Source organism: Podarcis cretensis (assembly GCF_951804945.1).
Source record: "Podarcis cretensis genome assembly, chromosome: 16".
NCBI lineage: Eukaryota > Metazoa > Chordata > Lepidosauria > Squamata > Lacertidae > Podarcis > Podarcis cretensis.
The window spans coordinates 20,701,669-20,723,125 of record NC_137186.1 but is presented as its reverse complement, the minus strand read 5'-3'; the positions used below and the strand labels follow the sequence as shown (position 1 = coordinate 20,723,125).

The 21,457-nt window shown below is 47.0% G+C and overlaps 1 protein-coding gene across 2 annotated transcripts in view; it reads right to left on the bottom strand.

The window, feature by feature from the left end:
* KSR2 (kinase suppressor of ras 2) overlaps positions 1-21,457 on the bottom strand; it is a gene marked incomplete at its 3' end in the record, with an annotated part of 188,118 nt that overhangs the window by 27,350 nt on the left and 139,311 nt on the right. The window lies entirely within an intron of this gene.

The following is a 21,457-nucleotide window of genomic DNA, read 5'->3' as shown; positions in this document are numbered from 1 at the left end:
GCACTCGGATCCTGCTTGCAGGCTGCTCATTGGGGCATCTGGTTGGCCACTGTGAGAAAAGGACACTGAAGCAGATGGACATTTTCTTTGTTAGAAAGAAAAAGGAAAACTGCAAGAACTGGGCTCCTGGAGGAATTCCCCTCACAGAGCTACAATTCCCAGAGTGTTCCTCATCCCAGGGAACTGTAACTCTGGGAGGGGAAATAGGAATCTCCTAACAAGTCTCATCACCCTAAACGAACTACAGCCCCCAGAATCCTTTGGGGGAGAGCCACAACTCTTTAAAGTGGTATCACAGGGCTTTAAAGGTATGATATGAACGTAGCCTGGAACGAGACTTCTTGCTGAAGGAAGGAAAGTGTCCTCCGTACGCCAGACACCAACCGCCAAACTTCCCCCTTTTCCCGTACCTGTTGCCGAGAAATCTATTTGTGGAGTCTTAATTACCAATGCAGCTGTCGGAGAGTGGGGGGTGGGGAGGGAAAGGAGGGGACACTGAAACCAATTAAAGCCTGTATTGACATTTGAATCATGTAATGGAGCCTGTGGGCGGATTCTGCCGCAACTTTCTCCCCACCAGAGAGGCTGCCTCTCCACTCCAGGCAATCCTGCCCACCTACACACATTGCAGGCGAAGCGAGAGAGGGCAAAGGCAATACCTGGGCTCAGATAATAAGCCAGCCCCCCCCCCCCCGAAATAAAAGCGGCTCCGAGTGGATCGCAGGTGTTAATTTCATCTGGTTCTCTCGCTAATGACAGGAGCGCCGCAGCTTTTAATTGTTCTTCTTCTCCCGCCCCTGCAGACATCTCGCAGCTTCTGCTCCTGCCTCCCCCTCCTCGCGACACCGGAGGCAGGACCTGCCGCTCTCCAGAAGCCGTAGGAGGACGGTGTGCAGGGGGTGGGGGGAAGGCCGGGGCTCAGTGGCAGAACATCTGCCTCGCTTGCAGAAGTCCCGGGATCAATCCCAGTGGTCCACCACGGAGCCATAGCCCTTCATTATACCGAGTCAGACCACTGGGCCACCTAGCTTAGCATGGTCACCACAACAGACCTTCCAAGTGTCCCTATTTTCCAGGGACAGTCCCGGATTCACAGAAGCCAGTTTCTGGTTTGACCCCAGAAATGTCCCACTTTTTCTTAGGATGTCCCTATTTTCATCCGAGAAATGTTGGAAGGTATGGAATTATGCAGCCCCTGAGCCCATGAGATTAGTAGAACAACCTTTAGAAGACACCTGAAGCCAAGGCAGCCCTGTCTAGCGAAGTTCTTTGATGTTTTATTATGTTTTTCATATATGTTGGAAGCCGCCCAGAGTGCCTGGGGCAACCCAATCAGATGGGCAGGGTATAAATAATAAAATTATCATTGTCATTATTATGGAATAGAACGTCCCTATTTTCAACAGAGAAATGTTGGAGGGTATGCAATCCTCGGCACCTCTAGTTAGAGACAGGAAGGAGCCCTGCCTGAAACCCCAGGAAGCTGCTGCCAGTCAGTGTAGACAATAATGAGCTAGATGAACCACTGGCCCAAATCAGGTCCCGTCTGAATTTAAGCAGTCTCTTGCCACTTTCAACAGCCGCGGGTTCCTTCAAAGAATCTTGGGAAGTGTAGTTTGTTAAGGGCACTGAGAGTTGTTTGGGGGTTCCATTCGCCATGCAGAGCTACAATTTTCAGAGCACAGGCAATGATCAATTTACATGTATCCAATTGACAAGTGACGGTGCACACAAGCATGGCACCGAACCCAGAAGTGACCCTAAAACGTCACTAAAAGGGCAGAACAGGGAAGAACACTTTATGCAGGCCCCGTCAACATGCGCAGGGGTCCAGAATGTAACCCCCACACAAAACGAGGATTGACTGTTATCTAATAATTTCTCCCCAGGAACGGATTTTTCCCTGGAAGCAAATAACTCAGAAATGAGCCCTAAACTTGCACTATATCTCTCTATATTTCTGGAAGCGGCTTTTGCATGTGAAAGCTGAGAAATAACCAGTGATTTTCTTCTAAAAAGAAAGAAAAAGATGTGTGTACTGCAATCCCTTGAGTACCCCCAGGAAAAAAACAAACACTGGATATACGGTAATGCAGAAATTAGCAGTTAGGGAAATGTCAGGAAACTGTGATAAATGGCAGTGTGAATGCACCCAATATCCAGTTTGGGATCATCTCTGGTTTCCTTTCTGACAAGCAAAACAGGACCCAATAATCCACTGGGCACATAAGGGAATGCAAAATGTGAATGAGATAGGGCAGAGCTTTCTCCAGGGACACTTTCCCTGCTCATGTTTCCACACCACACTCTAGCACAAGGTCCACTTGGCAAACGAGCTCTTTCCTGCCCCGCCCTGCAAGGCCTTCTCTGCATTCCTCATCGTCACGGCCCATCTCACGGGCAATGGGGCAACTGCGAACCCAACTGTGAGGCTGTCCCAGCCCACCCCTCTGAGAGCGTCTGCAAATCAGGTCCACAACGAGGCTTCGGAAGGGCATGCACATCAACTCCAAAGGAAGGCGCGGTGGAAATTAATGACTCAAGGAATGGCCTGGCCTTCCGTGAGGAGGTTCAGATCATTGAGCAGATGGTCTGTAATAAAAAAAATGGCACCAATGCAAACAGGGAGGAGGAGGGAACCCCTCCACCTGTGTTTTCCTTATGAAACAGGCGGCACCGTTTTCTGAAGTTTCCAGAGGAGTGCTAGCCTTCTACAGGGGGACGGGAGAGTCTTGTGGCACTTGTCAGCATCCATCCATCTCAAGAGACAATGGACTGCACCTCCACTTTATCAGCAGCACTGAAGTGACCTCTCCAGGACACAAACCTGGGCAATGTATCTGTGGGTCCTGGACAGCCCAGATGACAAGACCCCATTCTCAGCCTCGCTGATGTGGTCCAAAGGAAAGCAAAGCAATACGAGCCCAAGGTTCGAGATTGGTTGCACTATCATCAGATAAATGAGACATTCAAACAGGACAGGAAAATAGGATTCCAGAAAGAGAGGTCAAAACTAGAAACAGAATTGTTGGAACCCAATACTAAGAATTTATCAAAAATGTATAACTTGCTGTTGAAATGGAATACACAGGATGAAATGGTGAAATCAGCTATGATTAAATGGGCACAAGATATTGGTCATGATATTATGTTTGCTGACTGGGAACAGTTATGGACCACCGGTATTAAATTTACTGCATGTAATGCTTTAAAAGAAAATATTATGAAAATGATCTATCGGTGGTACATGACCCCAGTCAAGCTTGCAAAAATTTATCACTTGCCTAATAATAAGTGTTGGAAATGTAATGAGACTGAAGGCACTTTTTACCACCTTTGGTAAAAGGTTAAAGCTTTCTGGGAAATGATCTATAATGAAATTAAGAAGGTCCTTAGGTGGACTTTTCCTAAGAAACCAGAGGCTTTTCTCTTGGGTATGGTAGGCCAATTGGGGTTAAAGAAGGATAGGATTTTCTTTATGTACGCCACCACAGCAGCAAGAATTCTACTGGCAAAGTATTGGAAGATGCAAGAACTACCTACTCTGGAAGAATGGCAAACAAAGGTGATGGACTTTATGGGACTGGCTGAGATGACGGGCAGAATCCGCGAGCAGGGGAAGGAGACAGTGGAAGAGGACTGGAAGAAATTTAAAATATATCTCAAAAACTATTGCAAAATTGAGGAATGTTAAGATGTCAGGGGGTAAGAGATAAAGAACTGCAGCAGTAACTAAAAAACTAAAGGAAACTTTATGAAAGGGAATTAAGACAATTGACTTAAGGGTTGCTAAAAAATCACTAAACAAGGATGCAGGGATGGGGAGGTATGGGGAAGTCAAAAGAAAGAAGGGTATGAAATGATGACTTTGAAGTTATATTGGTCTAATTGTTTTGTGTGTTTTGATTTTCTTGTTTTTCTTCTGTTTGTCTTGTTCTGTTTTTATTATGTGTTTGAAAAACGAATAAAAATTATTTTTTTTTAAAAAAGGAAAGCAAAGCAATACGTTTGGCACTAGCTTGGCTGCAAGAGTTGCTTGAAGGAGGCGCGCAAGGCACCATCCAACTGTCTTAGGGACTACACTCTGGATTTGGTCCACATCCAAAAGATTCCTGCATTGCAGGGGGTTAGACTAGATGGCCATCATGATCCCTTCCAACTCTACAATTCTACGATCCAATCCAGGGATGCCAGCCCCCACCTCCTTAGTCTCGGGGTCACTCTTGTCGATCTCAGCAGGGAAGAGGATGGGGACAAACCTGGAATCGCCGGTCTCTATCTCCAGCTACTGTAAAGGCTCACCCCTCCAACTTCTGCCCTACCAGTTCCCTTGGGCACCAACTACCATTGGTGGCAGCAACAGCTCTGCCTGGGGGGGCAGGCTATCTTGCACCATCCCTGGATTCATTCTTTTCTCTTGCAGGACAGGAGCCTTTTTCTTTCTTTCTTGTTTTACATCGAAGGGTGGAACAGCAAGGCCCGCTCATCCCATCTGAGTAGAAACCCAAGATTCAGATGTGCCATTACTTGGCTTGCCCATCGTTGCCTCTTGCGCCACCTGCAGTTGAACCTCCTTCTGCCTTACTCATCTCACCAATCACTGCTGGATAATCAATACTATTACAGTGGTACCCCAGGTTACATACGCTTCAGATTACAGACTCCGCTAACCCAGAAATAGTACCTCGGGTTAAGAACTTTGCTTCAGGATGAGAACAGAAATCATGTTCTGGTGGTGCGGCAGCAGCAGGAGGCCCCATTAGCTAAAGTGGTGCTTCAGTTAAGAACAGTTTCAGGTTAAGAACAGGCCTCCGGAATGAATTAAGTACTTAACCCGAGGCACCACTGTACTAAAACAATCAAAACTAAAGTTTGATGGATCTGGAGACAAGGCGAGGCGAGGCGATTGCTGAGTCACTCTCGCAAGTGCTTTCCATCAGCGGATGAGTAACCTGTTGAGAAACTTTGGTGGCAAATCTTGGGAGGTATGGAAACTCCTTGCTGGAGGAGAAGGGGGAGCCTCTCATACATAACTCCGCTGCCTCTTCTTTTTCTGCTAAGGAACAGCACCTGTTGCTATTGAGCAGAAGCCACCTGCGAGATCTTTTCAAATCCTCGCCGGGTTATTTTCTTACAGTTTCTTTAGCGCTGTAAGAGGCAAAGAAAAGACCTCAAAGGAGGCAAGGATTATAGCAATGCCTCTGCTTTGCCCATCCAGGGGGTGGGGGGAGTGGGGGTGGGAATACGATGTTTTTCCCAAGGTTCCTATTGACCCGGAGCCTCATCAAGACTCATGTTTAAGAGGCGTAGCAAGTAAAAAAAGAAAGAAAGAAAAGAAACACAGGCTTCTTTTTTGTGAGATGCGCTGCTTGATTTGCTCTTGAAGTAGGCCCTTCATAAATCAGGTCGTTTACCCAGGCACGCTCCGCTTTATAAATGGAAATTTGCATCTGTTAACCGCAAAGCCAGCTTCGGGAACCTGCGCGAACTATGCCGTGGCTTAGACAAGCACCGCACACAAGGTTCCTGGCACCGTTTAATCTGCCAATTAGAAGCACCTGGGCAGATGCGCTCCTTTGTATATGGGTGATCCTCTACCGGCGAGGAGTGCTAATATACCAGAGCAGCTTTTTTGCCCCCTACTTCATTGAATGTGGCACTTCTATTTCCCCTCCCGCTCCCATAAAAACCTAAGAAGAGTCCAGCTTCCTCTTCTTATCACAGTGGCCAATGAGATGCCTAAAGGAAGCCCATAAGGAGAACCTGAGCACAACAACACTCTCCCGACTTGTGATTCTGAGCAACTGGTATTCAGGGGCGTAGGGTTGCCATCTTTCAAAAAGTAAAAAAACCAGGACACCCAGGAGGTTCTTGAGCTTTTTTTAAATAAACCCCAAAGTTCAGAACTTCCCCCAGGACATTAATTCCGCCTTTGAGATTCCAGTAAGAGTAATGTCCGGGAAAATCTGGACATAAAAAAGGTAAAAGTAATGGACCACTGGACGGTTAAGTCCAGCCAAATGCTAGGGTTGCAGCGCTCATTTCGCTTTCAGGAGGAGGGAGCCGGTGTTTGTCCACAGACAACTTTCTGAGTCATGTGGCCAGCAGGACTAAACAGCTTCTGGCGCAATGGAACACCGTGATGGAAACTAGAGCACACGGAAACACCGTTTACCTTCCCGCCGCAGTGGTACCTGTTTATCTACTTGCACTGGCATGCCTTCAAACTGCTAGGTTGGCAGGAGCGGGGATAGAGCAACGGGAGTTCACCCTGTTGTGGGGATTCAAAGCGCCGACCTTCTGATTGGCAAGCCCAAGAGGCTCAGTGATTTAGACCACAGTGCCACCCATGTCCCAGTATGGCAGCCCTCACATAGTAGCCATGGATAGCCTTCATGAATATATCTAATCCTATTAACAACAACAACAACAAAATCCTGACTGCTGGATCCTATCTGGTTCAGTATCCTCTTCTAACAGTGACCACCCCACAAGCAGGACCCAAATGCAAGTCTCCCCACTTGCGATTCCAGTAACTGATATTCAGGGGAATATACTGCCTCCGGCAGTAGAGGTACCACACCATCTTGCTGTGCTCCCATGCCAACCTGATCCTTGGCTCCTCTGGACAACTCCTGGTGAAGCCAGGTGTTGAGCCAAGTGCCAGGGGTGGTGGGCATGCAGGGCCATCTTTACCTGGGGGTGCAAGGGGTGCTGGGCACCCAGGCGCAAAATTCTGGGGGGTGGCAAGTGTATACCTACTGTATACCGGTCCCTCTCGATTGGCGGCAGTGAAAAGCAATGGAGAAAAAGTCCCCACCCCCCTCCTCCATCGCCCTGTTACTCTGTAGCGTCAAATATTCCCGATGAGTCAGGAAACAAAAGCTCAACAACTTTGCGTTTGCCCCTCCCAAAAAAAGCTCACTAAAAGTTCATTTGGGGGTGGCTTAACTAAATTTGGGGGCTCTGGACGGATCTTTGCTAAAGACGGTCCTGTGGGCATGGGACAGCAGGTTAGCCTAACTTGGTCATTTACTCGCCTTCGCCTCCAGCCAAAGTTCTGGGCCTGAGCTCTCCAACTCCAGCCCAGTCCACTGCACCATGAACCACTGGCCTGAGGAAAGTTAAGCTTTCAAAGCAAGCAACATTACTTTTCTAACAGCGTTCCTGCTCTCAGAGGGCTTGGGGTAATATGAATGGCTTTTAAGTATGCATGGAAAAAGCATCTCATTTTAGAGATGTTTATAGCAGTCCTCCGCCACTGTCAACATCCCCCCACCCTCCCAGGGAAACGGGCCATTTCAAAGGCTGGAGGAATTTGCGGTGAGTGTGAAGATTGCTCAGCCAAGCAAGCCCAATCCCAAATTGCTTTGCAGGAAAGGCTCCTCTGTTTATCTGTGTGAGCTGGAGGTGGCAGGGAGAAAAATATGAAGGGAGCTAACAAGTCCATCGCAACCTGTGAAGGAACAAGGGCAGGGGGCCGGAGTGACGGCCCTCCGGCATTTTCCAATTGGGTGGAAAGGGAGCCCAACGCAGCACTTCTCAAGAGAGCAGGAAGTCAGAGCTCTTTGCTGTCTCTGGCATACGATAGCTAAATCTGATTCACGCAAGGGAAGGCTTGCAAAAGTCAAAGGTGGACTTTTGGAAACAAACAGAGACCAACCAGCTGCAAATTAGCTACTGAGCAAAGTTCAGAGTGTTGGTGTATAAAGCATAGCCCCATACAAAGCTACCTTAGGATGTGATTTGCAAATACAAATCTACACCGCCATGACTATAAATCCAGAGATTCTCACTCAGGGGTAAGCCAGCATGGGGTGTAATCCTGATGCTGCTGGCCTCTGGCCCCATCCAGGAAGGTCAAGGGTGATGGGAGTTGTAGTCCAGCAACATTGGGAGGGGGCTGTGTTGCCCACCTCTGCTCCAAATGCATGTACAACTATCCCTTAAAAAAATACATTCACATTTATAAAGTTTCTTCTTGATCCTAGAGTTGGAGAAGGGTGTGTGAACCTCTGCACCCTTGTACTGTGGCTTAAGCAAACATCTGTGGACCGTGGGGATTCTAGTAAAGGAAAGGAAGACGAGGCATGACAAAATACAGCTAACCCCACCTTATGTCTGCTTTCAAGCTAGAGCCCATAGCAGTGTACTGGCCAAGCACAGCAAGCGTCCAGGATAAGCTGGTGGTGGTCAGGACCACGGACAGCTCTCTCCTTGACGCAAAGCAAACTGACCAGCAAACAGGTTGGATGTCAGAATCGTAGAATTTTTGCATCTGCAGTAGCCTGGAGCAAGGGTGCCCAACATGGAGCCCTGCAGATGTTACTGGATTCCAACTCCTACAGCCCCAGCCAGTAAGGTCAATGGGTAGAAACAATGCGAACCATAGTTAAACAGCATCAGAAGGGCGCCAGGTTGGCTATCCCTGCCCTAAAAGAAGCCTGCGCAGAACAACAACATTCCTACCCACTCTTCCCCCCACCCCAGGAACTATAAGCAAAAACAAGCACGAACTGGATTAAAGTTCAATGGAAGTACTTCTAATGGCAGGAAGGAGAAAAGTCTCTCCTAGCCAAGGAGTGTAGGAAAGACATCTGCTGTCATGTGCCTTCTGACTTTCCGTGGAGGTGCCTTTGCAGGGAAAATGAGAGTCTGGGAATAAGACTTTTCCTCTCCCCCATCTTCTCTATCTGCACACGCACTTGCCTAGCTCTGCTCGCTACTAAACACAGGCATGATGGACATTATTTAAACAGCAGCATGTTTTTGACAGCAGCCCTTGGCACCTGGTACGCAAGATAAAGTCGGGTTAACGTTTCCCAAGCTGAAGAGAAGGCTAGGAGCAAGCCATTTAGAGACACAGTGCGTCCTTAGCGGAAGGAACTTCTCCCATTCGGGGGGGGGGGCCACAAAGATGCTCCCATGACTCACTCACAGAAGAGGTGAGGGTCACCTTAGCTTATCTGCTCCCTGCACACATGGGAAACTAGTCACCTCCTTTGCTTTGCATCTTTTGGCAGGGGGGTGTGCTTATAATTGGCTCGGCGAGGTCTAGTAACATGGAAAGCATATTTGACTCCTTCCTTTCCCTTTGAAAGCTCCTAATATATTCTACGTTATTAGCAGCCTTTGGAATATGAGGAGGAGGAAGATATTGGGGAAGGAAGGCAGGGACCCTGCCTTTAGAGATGAACCTTTTGATTAGAAAACCTTGCTTAGTTGAAATCTGTCCTCTGGCTAAAGGGAGGGAGGGCGGGAGTTGAAACAGCATGATAGGTCCACATTTATTCACTGGCACAGATGCATCGTATTACCCCCTCAAAAAGTGATACAGAGGCATAGTTATTTCTAAACCATAGAATGCCCAAATAGAGCCACATATCATGGGAAGTTGAGAGTAGGAAATTCAACAATATCTGGAGAAGGTTGTAGCTCAGGGATTAGAGAACATAAGAAGAGCCTCCTGGATCAGGCCAATGGCCCATCTAGTCCAGCATCCTGCTCTCACAGTGACTAACCAGTAGCCTTTAGGAAACCAGCAAGCAGGATTCGGGCACAAGAGCCCTCTCCCCTCCTGTGGTTTCCAGCAATTGGTGTTCAAAGGCAGTGTTGCCTCCAACGGTGGAGGTAGAGCCGAGCCATCAGGGCTAATAGCCCTCAATAGCATCATCCTCCATGAATTAGTTCAACCCTCTTTTAAAGCCATCCACGTTGGTGGCCCTCACTGCCTCCAGTGGGACTGAGTTCCATAGTTTACCTGTGGGTTGCATGGTGAAGTGCTTTCTTTTATCCGCCCTGAGTCTGTCAACATTCAGATTCCTTGGATGTCCACAAAAGTTCTAATGTTATCAGAGAGGGAGGAAAATAAATTCTCTGTTCACTCTCTCCATGCCATGCACAACCTTATAAACCTGTTATCATGCCACCTTTGACTTGCCTTTTTCTCTGGATGCAGTGCACCTGCTTTGCATCCAGAAAGCTCCAGGTTTAATCCCCAGCATCTCCAGGTAGGGCAGGGGGAGATCCCTCTCTGGAAGACTGGAAAGGCACAAGAGCAGACTGCGTAGCTTTGGACTACACATGGACCAGCACCCAGAGAATGAATTTCGTATTTCCTTATGGGGAAAATCCATAGCTCAGTGAAAGAGAGTCTTTCTTGCCTGCCTTAGGTCCCAAGTTCAATCCCCAGGAAATCCAGGTAGGCCACTGAAATCCTGGAGAGCTGCTGCCAGTCAATGCAGACACTACAAAAAAGGTAAAAAGGTCAAGGACCCCTGGACCATTACGTCCAGTCAAAGGCGACTATGGGGATGCGGCGCTCATCTCGCTTTCAGGCCGAAGAAGCCGGTGTTGGTCCACAGACAGCTTTCTGGGTGATGTGGCCAGCATGGCTAAACTGCTTCTGGTGCAATGGAACACTGTGATGGAAACCAGAGTGCAAGGAAACACCGTTTACCTTCCTGCCTGAGCGGTACCTATTTATCTACTTGCACTGGCGTGCTTTCGAGCTGCTACAGAGCAGGGACAGAGCAATGGGAGCTCACCCCGTCATGGGGATTCAAATTGCCGACCTTCTGATCGGCAAGCCCAAGAGGCTCAGTGGTTTAGACCACAGCGCCACCTTTTTTAGACACTACCACACTAGGTGGGCAGATGGTCCGATTTAATATAAGGGAGCTTCCCATGTGGAGTCTCCTTCATTGGAGGCTTTTAAAACTGAGGTTGGCTGTCCATCTGCCTGGGATACTTTAGCGGAGGTTCCTGCATTGCAGAGGTTGGACCAGGTGACCCTCGGGGTCCCTTCTGACTCTCAAATTCTATGGTTCTGTGTTCCCCCCACCCCCCACCTGCTATGCAAGTTCACCCTTTCCAGCCTTGGCTGCAGGATGGAAGTTCTGCAAGACGCACAGCAGAAATTTCAGGTGTCTCCAGCCCTATCATTTTCCTCATCTCCCCCACCGCTTGCCTCCCACCACACTCGCCAGCTGTCAGAATGAAATGGCGTCTCCCCAGAGGAGGATGTGTGCTCATTTAATGTATGTATTAATAAGTATATTGACTTTCTCTCCTCCCCCACCCCAGTTGTCAGTCTCCATCAAGATTTATACCCCCTTCACGGCCCCTTATTGACTGAGGAAAAGAGTATTCCCACAGGTCAATCAATCCTGATCCAGACCGTGGACGGGAGTCAATAGCTATTTATTATATGATATATGGACTTCATTACTTTAAACGATATGAAAGGGGGAACATGGCAGAAGAGTGTAAGGCGGGAAGCAGAGCAGGAGATGTCCAAGCTCAAAGCCAGAAGGTGAGGGGAGACTTGGGGGAGAACCAGGAGGATGGGGGGGGGCGGACTGCCTGAGGTGGGGGGGGGGAATGCGAGCAAGGTGCTCAACAGCTCATTGTCCAAAGCAGGTCACCTTTTGGTCTGGCAAACAGCAGCAAAGTTGTTGTTGTTTTTTAATAATTTTTATTGATTTTAACATATAAATTATAAAATGTACCACAAAACCTATCACTTATACAATCTTTTTAGACTTCCATCAGCACCTCTGATGATCCACCGTTTTAACCACTTCTTATGCATTTCTTAACTTTATATTGCCTTTACATCTTTTAACAAATCATCCTTCCCCTTCTCCATTTTTGCAATACTTCCAATAATACTTCTCACAAAACCTCTTGCAAACCTACAAACGTCGTCTGATCTTCACAAGTACTTTTCAAATAGTCTGTAAATTTACTCCAGTCTCCCATGAATTTCTGGTCCTGCCAGTTTCGAATCCTTCCTGTTAGCTTATCTAGTTCTGCTTATTCCATTAACTTCATCCTCCATTCTTCAATCGTAGGTAATTCTTCTTGCTTCCATTTTTGGGCCAATAATATTCTTGCTGCTGTTATTGCTTATAAAAAGAGCTTATATTCCTTTCTATTTATATCACTCTCAACAATGCCCAATAAGAATGCTTCTGGTTTCTTTATAAATGTATATTTCAACATTTTTTTCATCTCATTATATATCATCTCCCAGAAGCATCAAACAGCAGCAAAGTTATGCAGTTTTGACCACATGCTTACTGTTCTCAGGAGAGAAATTGCAACATGCACCATCACTTCGCTGGGTTCAAAATGCAGTGAGCCAGCCTACTGCCCATTCTGTAGAGAGGGGCTCTAGTGTGTCGGTCCCAAGTCCTGCCCCAACTGCACCCCTGTGGAGCAAGTCTCCTCGTTATCCTCTAGACAGGGACGGATCTACTGTGAAACGAATGAAGCTTCAGCTTCAGGGTTACCTAACCCTAGAGGGGCCTCAGAAGCAACTTTAGCCCACAATGCTTACACACTTTTGGGTCTAGTAGACTCAGTTTGAGTTGCACATCTCAAATCGATCATTATTATTATTATTATTATTATTATTATTATTATTATTATTATTATTTCTATATATTTCAACAACCCCAAAGTTTGAGAGTCAGCAGCACAGGCGTTGTAAAGGGAAGATGTCACAGTAAGTTGGCTGTTCTGCTGAAGAGCACTTAATTTCTTTACGCGTATTGTCTCTAGAAAATGACATTGCAAGGAAACTCTCATATGATGAAACTGTATGTGAACAGGTTGCTAGAAAAACCAGAAAAAAATGAGTATTTTGTAAAAGATGCTTCATGTAATATGAGCTAACCCAGTGCAGCAATTTTAATCAAAATCTGAGATGTAGCAGTTAATTTTTTTAAAATAAAAAATCTGTGGTGATCTGTCATGGAACAACCCCATTGAAGAAGATAACAGTGGTTACTCAGACCTCGTTGCTGGTTGTGAAGGGGCCCCCATAGCAGTTTAAGCTTCACAGCCCCGCAAATGTAGGTCCACCAATGCCTTTCGTTTGTGGGGAAGAGCTGTGGCTCATTGGTAGGGCACCTGCTTTGTACGCAGAAGGTTCCACCTTCAACCCCCAGAATCTCCAGGTAGGGCTGGGGGGACTCCTTGGCTAAAACCTCAGAGAGCTGCTGCCAATCAGTGCAGGCAATACTGAGCTAGATGGACCAATGGTCTGGTTTGACGTAAGGCAGCTTCCTATGTTCCTATGTTTTAAAGGAAGGGCTGTAGCTCCATGGTGGGGGATTGTGTGATGAAGAAGGGTCTGAAGTTCTGGAAAGCCGCCTTCAGTCCACGTAGACCATAATGAGCTATGGTCAGACTCAGTATAAGGCAAGTTTCTATGTCCCTATGTTTAGAGATCTACTTGCGGCTGCCCTCAAATCACCCCAGGAAGCTTTTCCATGGATCTCTCTTTCATCCAGGAGAGCGCACCCTGCTCTTTTTAAAGTGTGCTCCTAACCCATGGATGCAAACAGAGGGCCAACCCAACCTCTGCTTAAAAATCTCCAATGGTCTCCCCTTCATCTGTCAGGGATGCTTTAGCTCTTGTTCCTGCCTTGCAGGGGGTTGGACTAGATGACTCTTGGGGTCCCTTCCGACTCTAGCATCTATGACAGGAGCAGAGCTCCTTAGGCTTACATAGATCTCTTCTCTTTGCTCCCTTGCTCTTGGAAGGTCCTTGGAAGTTCCCCCATCTCTGCTTTCATGGACAAACACAACCCAGAGTCATTGCCTTCAGGAGGAAAAGAAGCTTACACAGGATGAGCAGGTAGAAAGCAAAAATGCGCACACAGTCAGCGCATCTCTCGAAGCGTTAGCAATTCCAAAGTGGCAACGCTTAAACCTCTAGCTCCGGAGACACCAGGAATTCCAAACTGCTTTGGTTTTTTTTCCCAATCTGCAGCCACGTTTAAAAGTGCCTCTTTTCTGGGATCTCTTCACCCACTCCCTTGCAGCCAGATTTGGCAAGTCCATTTCAGGGCCTCTTCCCACCAGGCCTGCAGCCAGACATATTGGAGTGCGGCGGCTTAATGAGGTGGAAAATCTTTGCGGAGTTGCTTCTTAAGTGAGCAGTTGGCATGGATATTGCCTGCATGCTTTTCATTAGGTCTACATGACTAAAATGAGACTTACCCTCACCTCTTAAGAAAAAGCAAGATAGAAATTCAGAACAGGGGCCTGGTAGTATATCCCTGGCAGGATATACTGCACCCACAGCTCCCCTCCACCCCCACTGTGGCTCTGCAAGTGGGTGCAGAATTGCCTGTGCAAAGCAGGGCGAGACAAGCCAGCCTGGATTGTCTATTAATTGGGATTCGTTCTCAGCAGCAAAGTCAAATCAAGCTACTAAAGGGAGGCCTTGAATAATAGCACAGCATGGCTCATAACAAGACATTAGGAGACATGTCCTCCAATAAAATACTGATTTGCAGGCACAGTACTGAGTCTTGCACATTGCTACTGTTCCGGCAGGACTTGCGCACCAGGGGGGGAAAGCCCCCAACCCTCTGTTCTAGAATACTTTGCACTGTGGCGAGTTTACCTGATTTGCACTAATTTGGCCTTAAATGCTACAGTATGATCAAAATTATTTAGTAGATCGCCATGGGGTGATGAGCCATTGCGGCGTAGGGGTTAAGGTGTTTCACTAGGACACAGGAGACTAGGGTTCGAATTGCTACTCAGCCATGAGGCTCACTGGGCATAGCTGTCAACATTTCCCTTTTCTTGCGAGGAATCCTATTCGGAATAAGGGAATTTCCCTCTTAAAAAGGGAAACGTTGACAGCTATGTCACTGGGTGACCTTGGGCCAGTCACTAATGTACCTCACAGGGCTGTTGTGGGGATTAAATGAGGAGCCAGAGAAAACTATGTACACCACCATGGGCTTCTTGGAGCAAGGATGGAATACCAATCCAATAAATCACTCAGTAAATCAATGAGTTCCCACGATGCAGATTACAACGATTTAAAAATACATTATTAAAATATGTTGAAACAAACTACAGTCAAGAGAATAGGATGGATCCATATCTATCTATCTATCTATCTATCTATCTATCTATCTATCTATCATCTATCTATCTATCTATCTATCTATCTATCATTATCTATCTATCTATCTATCTATCTATCATCTATCTATCTCTATCTATCTATCTATCTATCTATCTATCTATCTATCATCTATCTATCTATCATCTATCTATATCTATCTGTCTGTCTATCTATCTATCTATCTATCTATCTATCTATCATCTATCTATCTATCTATCTATCTATCTATCTAAGTTCATAAAAATGTAAGGCTGTCATGCCACAGTTTGTGTGGCTGCCGATCGTGTAAGAAAGTTAGTGCTATCATATTATAGCAATAGTTCCCAAGAGCCACAAACACCCACACACCGAGATCTGCCATCACACAAGTTCCTTCGATGTTCAACCGATAATGTGCCGCACATCTAATAAAATTATTTCCATGTCGTTAAAACATGTTTTCTTTGCCTTGAAGGGGACATAGAGAGGGAGAAAAAATAGACACGGCAAAGGACCTGTTTCATCTAGAGAAGTTTCCCCCTAGAAGGATCAGGCTGGTGTCTCACCCAGTTATTTCTCCGGCAGAGCCATAATTAAATGGGAGATAGTAAGATGTGCAAGAGACCTAGCGGCGCCTAATTAAGCCTGGCTTTCCCGAGACCAGCTGCTGGAGGCGAACCACCTTCTCCAAAAGCGAGCATCATTAGTGACATGAATGGGATGGGGGGCGGGAGGAGCACCATGTATCGCAGCTTCCATATTGCCAGAGGGCCCCTTTAGCAAGCCCAGGGGAGAGGTCTGCCTTTAATATTTCATCAAAGGCTTCCATGTTTAAACACTGCGTTTCCTTTTATGATTGTTTAATCAACGCGACAGCAGGACCTTAGAGCTGGGAAGCTGTTTACACTTTCGCGCGAGATCCAATACGGTTTTGAAGACGGGGATAAGCTCCTACGAGGGAGCTCTCTGGAAAAGGAGCCTGACTTTTCAAAGTTAGACTGGAAGTGCGGGTCGCAGGTCTCGGCCGCCCCATTGCAGAAACATGGGAGGCTTCTTTTATGGGGAAGGGTTGTGGCTCAGGGGAACAGAAGGTGCTTTGCATGCAGCAGGTCCCAGGTTTGGATTTGGATTTGATATCCCGCTTTATCACTACCCGAAGGAGTCTCAAAGCGGCTAACATTCTCCTTTCCCTTCATCCCCCACAACAAACACTCTGTGAGGTGAGTGGGGCTGAGACACTTCAGAGAAGTGTGACTGGCCCAAGGTCACCCAGCAGCTGCATGTAGAGGAGCGGGGAAGCGAACCCGGTTCACCAGATTACGAATCTATCACTCTTAACCACTACACCATCCCCCAATGGCATCTCCAGATAGCAATGGGAGAGGCGCCTTACCTGAAATGTTTGAGAGCTTCTGCCAGTTTCTGCAGAGCAGTGGCGGACCTTAGGGTCCCAAGTTTCAGCAGTGAACAGTTCAACACCAAAATTCAGCACCCTCCCCCCAATCCTCTTGCCTTCCATTCTGCATAATAGTTGCAGAGCCCCCTGTGGCACCCCCGAGACTCTGCACCCAGTGTGACTGAATTGGTCGCTCTCCCCTCTGCGTGGAGACTTCTTGGCAGGGCTGGTCAGGGGGAGAGGAGGGATGGGGTGAAGGTACTGAACTGGATGCTGGGGGGGGGCAAGGAATCCACCAACAGGTGTCCCCACCCTGCTGGTACTGGACTTCCTGGTGGATGAGGATGAGCCGTCTGAAACAGGCCCCGGCCCTCTCCCTGCTGGCGACATTTCCTGCCCAACTTTGAAAATGGGCCATGAGCTGCACTTCCTATCCTTGGAGAGGCTTATACCTTTAAGAAAGTGGAACATGAGGAGCAGAATAAATAATAATGTTTAAAAGCCTTTGGATCACCTTGTATTATTATAAACAAGATGCCTGTCAAGCAGACCTCCCAGATGCCAAAAACATGAATTAAGTCACAAGCAATCTTGGAAGATACTGAAGAAAAGATGGGGATTTAATGTATTTTTAATCTTTTGTTGGAAGCCGCCCAGATGAGCAGGGTATAAATAAATTATTATTATTATTATTATTATTATTATTATTATTATTATTATCCCTGAATGTGGCTGTTACCTGTATGCCAGCTATTATACATCAGCTAACTGATGGGCCTTTTCCATGCTTTGGGTTGTAACCAATGCTAGTCCTACTCAGAGGAGACTGCCAATCATTTTCTGGGTGCAATTCAAAGGGCTGGTTTTAAATGGCTCAGGACCCCGTACCTCAAGGCCCGCCTCTCCCCATATAAACCAACCCAGAGCCCCCTGCAATCATCATTGGAAGCCCTTCTTTGTATGCCACCTCCACAAGAGATCTGGAGAATGGGCCTTTTCTGTGGTGGCTCCCCATTTGTGGAATACTCTCTCCAGTGAGGCTTGCTTGGAGTCATCACTACATATATTTAGGCGCTAGGCAAAAACATTCCTCTTCTCCCAGGCTTTGGCTAACTAAACAATTTATGTCCCTTTAAACTGGGAGGAGGGTATTGTTATTGTTTCTTACCACGTTTCCTTTCTTATTTTTGTATTTTCTGTCGTAAACCACCCTGTGATCCTCAGATGAAGGGTGTATAGAAATTTACTAAACCAATAAATAAATAACTGTAATTAAACAAGAGGGGAAGCACTCGGTGATCACAACCCGAGAATGTCCCTGTTAGATTGGGGACGATACAATAATTTTACACTTTCGACTTTGGAAAGGAGGCTGGGAACTGATGGAAAAGCCGAGCAGGAAACCCTGCAGACCAAGATTAAGGCATCAAGCACACCGTCTTAGCATAGCTGGCTCATCAAGCTGTCAAGAAGGAGACCTTGGATGTGCTTTGCAGGGCTCCACAAGGACAAGCAATGCCTCTTAGCCAAAAGAGGACTCGCAATTTGGTGCAAACAGGCCAAACGGGAATGTTTTGCACTCTGCAGTCCTTGACAGGCCGGGAATTCTTGGCAGAGATGCTTTCCTTTGGAGACTGAGAATGCTGGAGACTGACACGACACCTGGAACCATCTGTTTATTTAAAAACATGACAAGTGTGTGACGGGTGAACCCAGGTTAGTCGTGCCATTAATTTCAATGGGTCTACTCTGAGTAGGACTAAAAAGGGGATGTGACCCACTCTTTCCAAGGCACATGGTCAACCCACCCAGTCTCGTAGGCTTGCACAGGAGCAGAGGAGAGGCACTGAGGCCTTCTGTAGTCTGGTCTGCAATCCTTACCTTATCCTAGACCCATCACCATCACCACCCTGTTTCCCTTTCAGGATCCACCCCCCTCTTGCCCTTCCTTTCCTTACATCTCCCCATCCTTTCTCCAGCTACCTGATGTTTTCGAGCTCCAGGAACAAGGAAATAGTGCAGGCTGGAGAAAGTTCCACCCACCAGCCGATGCAGTTAAAGCCCAGCTCTTACCTGACCTTCCCACTAGTCACAGACAAATAATAGCAGGCTAGAGGGAAAGTCAGATAAGAACCTTTTTTTTTTTTAACATCTCGGAACACCAAGCCACACTTGCGTCTGCATCTGTTCTTGCTGAAAACTAATTAAAATGAATGCCAAGCATGCACACTGTTATTCCCTTGGGGGGGAAACCTACCAACCATTCTACTGATTCCCTTCCCACCCCCCAAGGAATCCCTACATCAACTTGTTTGCAACTTCTGTAAAATGGACAGAAACTTTGCATTGCTATCGGAGAACTTGTCCTGTGTTAAGGATCTTTGCAGAATGAACCTCAGGGGACACTGCTCTGCCAGAGGCAGCAGAGAGGGGCAAGCCCCTGGGACCAGGACTGCTGCTACCTCCAAAGCTTGAGGCTCCTCTGTGTTCCTCCTCTGAAGACTGCCTCTGAGAGGCTTCCCAGCTCTTCCAGCACCTCTGGAATACAGATTTGACCCAATTTATGGAACGCTAGCTAAAAAACCTGGTTTGTCTGCCATCTATTTAAATGTGATGCCATTGTTAAAGCAGCTGCACAGACTGCTACTACCGAGCCAGGTTCAAAACCTTGAACAACTTAGGTACATTGTACCTCAGGGACCACTTGAACCCTCGTATCCCAGCTCAATCAATAAGATCATCTGCAGGAGCGTCGCCGGTCATTCCCCAAGTTGGTGAGGCTTGTTTTGTAACAACAATAAACTGAGTCTTTAGTGTCATCGGCCCAGTCCTGTGGAATGCTCTGCCACCAGAGATACAGCAGACGCCTTTTGTGCCAGCTTTTAAACACCTTCTGAAAACTTTTGTATTCCACTGGCCCTAGGCAGGCAATGAGGAATACATCCCCCACAATGGCCTGCTGAGATTTGTTTTAATTTTTTTACTTTCAACTTTTTTAAAAAAAAATAATTATTTTACTGCATGGTTTCATGTTTTTATATTGCTGCAAACTGTTGTGAGATATTTCTATGATACAGCGGTATATAAATATTTTAGTAAATGCAGTGGTACCTTGGGTTAAGAATTTAATTCATTCTGGAAGTCCAATTAAGAGTTTGGGGGGATTCAGTCTTGATAGAACCTTGGGTCCCTTCCAAAGCAGTTATCATGTATCTGTAAGGGTGGAATGTATAAGAGGAAACCAGCCCAATCAATTCCTTTGGGTAAGGTAATGGGTAAGACTGGCTAACTAAGGACCACAATTTAGCATATCCAAAGAAGTTGTTCTGCTGCCATAGAAACAAATGGGTGAGCCTTTTCCTAAGTGAAGAACAATAGGCCAGGGATGCTGGGTAGGTGAGAAGTGTGTGCTGCTGGAAGCTGAAGCCTATGAAGCATGTCTTGCTCTCTGCCGAAGATAAGCTGGACTTTGGGGTTCCCTTGAAAACCAAATGGGGAAGCAAGATCTGTTGGGGTGTTAATGCTGTGAGCCCCTCCATCCTATGCTCAGGCTGTGTAAACAAAAGCACATATCCTAAAGACACCACAGTCTCCTCTGACCTTCATTCCAAGGAAACCGAACCCTGGGTAAATCCTCGGAACCAATGGAACCTCTCATCACTCAGAGATTGGGGTGGAGTGTAACAATATTGAAAGGGAAGAGAATTCCAGTCTGCTTCATGACTCACAGCTTGCCACAACAACCAGGCACCATCAGGGGGTCTGTTCAACAAAGTCACGGTGTCCATAGCAATGCAAAACACATACAGGATGTCCTGTGCACCTCACACCACAGCTCATGAAAACAGCAGGCACAAATAGAAACGTTTCACATATCGATTTAATGAGCTGAGCTAGAAGCCTCGGGAGGAAGACCAGCTCCCAGCTGAAGAAGATAAACACTCAGTGATTGTGGCCTGAGAATGTCCCGATTAGACTGAGGGCAATCCAGTCATGTTGCCCTTTGACCTTAGAAAGGAGGCTGGGAACTGACAGAGAGCCGAGCAGGAAACCCTGCAGACCAAGATTAAGGCATCAAGCACACAGTCGTAGCGTAGCTGGCTCATCAAGCTGTCAAGAATAAGACCTTGGATGTGCTTTGCGGATTTCCACGCGGAAAAGCAGCGCCTCTTAGCCGAGAGAGAACTCGCAATTTGATGTGAACACACTAAAGGGGGGTGTTTTAAATGCAGTTTTGCACTCTCTGGTGTTGGACAGGTGGGAAGTCGGGGCAACCTTTGCACAGACGCCTTCCTTTGGAGAGGCACATCCTGCAGTCTTGCAGGTTATCTGGAACCATCTGTTTATCTAAAGGCATGCAAAGTCTCCATCCCTGTGACAGGTGAACCATGTTCAGGGAGGGAGAGCCCAGGTGTTGTGGGGGCATTTGGGGGGTTAGGGGGTGCAATGTCCTGGCCTATACTGGCTGCAGTACTTGGACCAGGATTTTGTTTTCTGCTTGAAACATTAACATTAAAATCAGTACAGTACACAAGCAAGGCATGGGTTACCAGCACAAATGGCAATGGCTAGCAAGCTCAGAAGTTGATCCAATGGCTGGCACGCTCCCTGGGCTCCTGTTATATGCTGCTTCTGGATGCAGAGGTGACATATAGCCATCATGAGCAGTAACCATTGATCATTTTATCATCTCTGAATTTGCTCGATTCATCCCTTTAAAATCCATCATAGCCCTATGGATGAGAATGCAAGAAGAGGCCTGCTGGATCAGGCCAATGCCCCATCTAGTCCAGCATTCGGTTCCCACCATGGCCTACTAGATACCCCAATGGGATCTCATAAGCGGGACCCAAGCACAAAAGCCCTCTCCCCTCCTGTGATTTCCAGTAACTGGCATTCAGAAGCATTACTACTCACCATTGTGGTGAGTAAACACTGATAGCCTTATCCTCCATGAATTTGTCAAGCCCTCTTTTAAAGCCATCCATGGATGTCACTGTACAGTGGAACCTCGAGTTGCGGACGTAATCCATCCCGGAGGCATGTCCGCAACTCAAAGCATTTGTATCCAGAGGTGCCACATCTGCACACACGCACAGCATGATTTAGTGCTTCTGCGAATGCACAAAGTGAGATTTAGTGCT